This window comes from Procambarus clarkii, unplaced genomic scaffold, assembly GCF_040958095.1.
Source record: "Procambarus clarkii isolate CNS0578487 unplaced genomic scaffold, FALCON_Pclarkii_2.0 HiC_scaffold_1794, whole genome shotgun sequence".
Classification (NCBI taxonomy): Eukaryota; Metazoa; Arthropoda; class Malacostraca; order Decapoda; family Cambaridae; genus Procambarus; species Procambarus clarkii.
Window position 1 is genome coordinate 5,001 of NW_027190818.1, and position 4,577 is coordinate 9,577.

Genomic DNA, 4,577 nt, shown 5'->3' on the forward strand with positions numbered 1-4,577 from the left:
GTTCCACCATTACCAGTCGGGAGATCCAGACGGCTGTAAGGCTCCTGTTGCCCGGAGAACTGGCCAAGCACGCCGTCTCTGAGGGCACTAAGGCCGTCACCAAGTACACCTCCTCCAAGTAAACGGCTTACTTACTGCCCTGTGGTGGTGGCTTGGCCTCAAACCAACAAACTCGGCTCCATTGGAGCCACACTTTAATTTCTAAAGAGATTGTGAGTGTTAGACACCAATACTATTATAACAAAAACCTCTGTCACTGAAAGCAAATAGCTATAAAATGAGAATATTTATGAAACTGTCTGTGTGTGTTTCTCTCTCTCAGTGTTTGTCTGTCTGTGTGTCTGTCTGTCTGTCTGTCTGTCTGTCTGTCTGTCTGCCTGCCTGTCTGTCTGTCTGTCTGTCTGTCGTGTCTGTCTGTCTGTCTGTCTGTCTGTCTGTCTGTCTGTCTGTCTTGTCTGTCTTGTCTGTCTGTCTGACATATATATTGGATTTATATGATTGGTTAATATTCCAAGTGATGCTGAATATCCCCTATAATTTTGTTTTGTTTGTTTGTTATGTACACATTCAAATGAAATCAATAAATGTTATATTAATGTTTGAAAGTGATTGTCTACTGAATCTCTCTATTAAAGTGTGTGTGGCTCCGGATGGAGCTGGTTATGGTATTTGTCGTGGTGGGTGCAGAAGTGCTTACTTCTTCTCTGTCTTCTTTGGCAAAAGAACTGCCTGAATGTTTGGAAGAACACCTCCCTGTGCAATGGTTACGCCAGACAGAAGTTTGTTGAGTTCTTCGTCGTTTGCGGATGGCCACTGCAAGTGACGTGGGATGATACGGGTCTTCTTGTTGTCACGTGCGGCGTTACCGGCGAGCTCCAGAACTTCGGCAGCGAGGTATTCCATGACGGCTTCCTCTGACTGCAGCCAACAGGCGGCTCACCTCAATCACTATTATCGCTGATTTTGCTCTATTTTTTGGATTTGTGCAAAAGTCATTTCACAGGGACGTGAAACAGACGAGTAGGCAACTGCAGTTTTGAAAGCGTTGTGAGAAAGCCGTGTCTACTCGACCACAAGCGTAAAGTAAGGGCAGGCAGGAGTTGCAATGCTACTAGTACGTCCGCTTGATGGGATATAGTCGGGAAATCGTGCGGGCATTCGTCAATTCGATTCACACAACTTCAACACCATGACTGGACGCGGCAAGGGAGGCAAGGGACTCGGAAAGGGTGGCGCCAAGCGTCATCGTAAGGTGCTACGTGACAACATCCAGGGCATCACCAAGCCCGCTATTCGTCGCTTAGCTCGTCGTGGCGGCGTGAAGCGTATTTCGGGTCTCATCTACGAAGAGACCCGTGGCGTCCTGAAGGTGTTCCTCGAGAACGTCATCCGTGATGCTGTAACCTACACGGAACACGCCAAGAGGAAGACCGTCACTGCTATGGACGTGGTGTACGCTCTGAAGCGCCAGGGTCGTACCCTCTACGGATTCGGCGGATAAGAGCTTGGCTAATCCATCGATTCCACCCACCACCACCTCAAAACGGGACCTAATTAGGTCCCTATACTTTTTTACTGAAGGGCTTAATAGACGATAACATAAATTGTTTTGATATCAGCTAGCACATTGGGTCTTATGAAATCTATTTTTTATCCTCGCATGCTTAAAGGGACTCTGATTGGGGAGGGAGGGGGGGGGGGAAGGTTTGTTACGTTATATACTAGCAGAGCAGGATCATTGGTGGGGGGGGGGGGGGGTGAGGGGGAGAGAGAGAGAGAGAGATCTTTCCCAACTCTTCCTTTTTACATGAGTGAGCTACCCGTTTTATTCATTTTATCCTTCTCAGAGCTGTTTTGATAGTATCCAAATGATGGTAAATGAAAAGGGAGGACACGAATATCTACCCAGAATTCAGGACTGGCAATCGATATGCATGTTTGAGTGCGAATCTTTTTCTCTCTCAACTTAGGTATACGTTTATGTCGTACCTAAAAGCGAGAACCACACTATTGGGACAAGTATGCAAGGCCCAATTTTCCTAACAAGCACAGTTAATTTTGTTATTTTCGAACATTTCTTTCCAAATTGGTTTATCCAATTAACAGTATTATATTAAGATCATGAATTGCTGGGTTAGGTTAGGTTAGGTTAGGTTAGGTTAGGTTAGGTTAGGTTAGCTTAGCTTAGGTTAGGTTAGGTTAGGTTAGCTTAGCTTAGCTTAGCTTGGGTTAGCTTAGGTTAGGTTAGGTTAGGTTAGCTTAGCTTGGGTTAGCATAGGTTAGGTTAGGTTTGATTACATTTCTATGTTAGATTTAACTCAAATTCAAAACAATTGCAGTCATTCGGCTTGTTAGTCAACTTGCCTCTAATAGGGGCAATTTGTCTAACAAGACTATTTAGTTTTGTGTGCATGCATATATATATATATATATATATATATATATATATATATATATATATATATATATATATATATATATATATATATATATATATATATATATATATATATATATTATAGCTTCAAGACTCCGAACCAATATAGAAGCATCAAGAGGAAGTGCTTGTGTTATGGGCCAATAGGCCTTCTGCAGTTACTTCCATTCTTATGTTTTTATTCCCATTGGTTCGTGTTTTATCTTGTGTAAATGTCAATCACCTTACCCAAAACTTTGGTACCATATCACCTCACCCATGTGTATATATAAATATAAATATATACACATGGGTGAGGTGATATGGTACCAAAGTTTTGGGTAAGGTGATTGACATTTACACAAGATAAAACACGAACCAATGGGAATAAAAACATAAGAATGGAAGTAACTGCAGAAGGCCTATTGGCCCATATATATATATATATATATATATATATATATATATATATATATATATATATATATATATATATATATATATATATATATATATATATATATAATATACAGAGTAAATCTACCCCAAAAGTAATGATTTATTTGTCTACAAAACTAAACTCTTTTTGGAATCATATGAGGCCCCTCCACTGAGGGGGGAGGCCTGGATGTTTATTGTCATGTGTATTCATGCTGCTTGCATGTCGTCGTTTATTTTGCCTTTGTTGTTTTCTTGACAGCTTTCTTTGCCTTGGGTGGTTTGGGAGATTTTGAAGCTCTCTTTATTTTGGGCTTTTTGTTCCCAACAACAAGCTGCTGCTGCTGCTTCTTTTTCAAGGCTGTAGGTGGTTTGTTGCTTGTGGCGGCTTTCTTGGGAGTTACCACGGCCTTCTTTGCTGCTGTAGATGGTTTCTTGGTTGTTGTGGCTTTCTTGGGAGTTAGAACGGCCCTCTTCTCTGCTACGGCCAGCTTGAATGATCCACTAGCTCCACTTCCCTTGGTCTGAACAAGAATGCCGTCAGCCACTGCTTTCTTGAGAAATCTTCGGATGTAAATGGCGATCTTGGCAGCCTCGACTTTGTTGTTGGCAACAACGTACTTCTTGATTGCTTGTAGAGACGAGCCCTTACGGTCTTTGAGTGCTGCGACCGCGGCTAGAACCATTTGACTAGTTTTCGGGTGAGCAACCTGGACGCGAGGTTTCCTGGTGGTGGCCACCACAGCAGCAGCCGCAGCCTTCTTGGTAGGCTTTGCTTCTACCATGATGATGATGAGATAACCAAGGTGATGAGAGACGCTCAGACAGTCACGGGGGAATGATGCTGCCGCCGCTTGAGCCGAACCTATTTATGTGCCGGCACGGTACAGAAGCTGCAACCTGGCAACTCGTCCACCAATCACAACGGTTGGTTTTACGGCTCCGAAACCTGGATCCCATATCTTCTCTAAAATAGAAGCATTTGTTCATGTTCTTTGTAAAAGTATCATAAAGCAGGACAGATGAGACAAATATCATAAAAACTGAAGAGCAGATGAGCACACACATATGTATGTATTACAAAAGAAAATCCACAAATTCATTAGAAATTGGCAGGGCAGGCTGAGGAAGTAGGTAGATGTAAAATGTCTGTAAATGGCGAAAGAACATAAACCCAAGACTGAATAAACGATGTTAAATATCCATGCCAAGGAGACAAAAATATGTTAGGATACAATTACCATTAAGACACCACAAGAAGGTCCGTATCCTGCCGTGATGACTAAAAAGAGTTGGTTATTAGCCACAATGTGTAGGCAGTCTCATGCCAACGGCCATACCACGTTGAGAACACCGCTTCTCGTCCGATCAGCGAAGTTAAGCAACGTTGGGTTTGGTTAGTACTTGGATGGGTGACCGCCTGGGAACACCAAATGCTGTTGGCAATAATGTTTTTTGTTTTGTTTTGTTTTGTTTCGTTTGTTTTTGTTTGAATGGCTGGCTCCACGGGAAATTCACGGAGTTGTGTGGAATAAGGCCTGGTAAAATGAATTAATATGTATGTCATGTTTAAAACAAACTCGCTTAATATAGTGTGTGAGGCTTTATACAAAAACAAACAACCAAAACAAAACATGTTGTGTATATATATATATATATATATATATATATATATATATATATATATATATATATATATATATATATATATATATATATATAT

At 41.5% G+C, this 4,577-nt stretch overlaps 1 non-coding gene across 1 annotated transcript; it reads left to right on the forward strand.

Moving 5' to 3' along the window:
- Positions 1-4,180: 4,180 nt before the first annotated feature.
- On the forward strand, positions 4,181-4,299 carry LOC138362418 (5S ribosomal RNA). Its single transcript, XR_011227645.1, has one exon. It is a non-coding gene; the product is annotated as a 5S ribosomal RNA (ribosomal RNA).
- Positions 4,300-4,577: the final 278 nt, after the last annotated feature.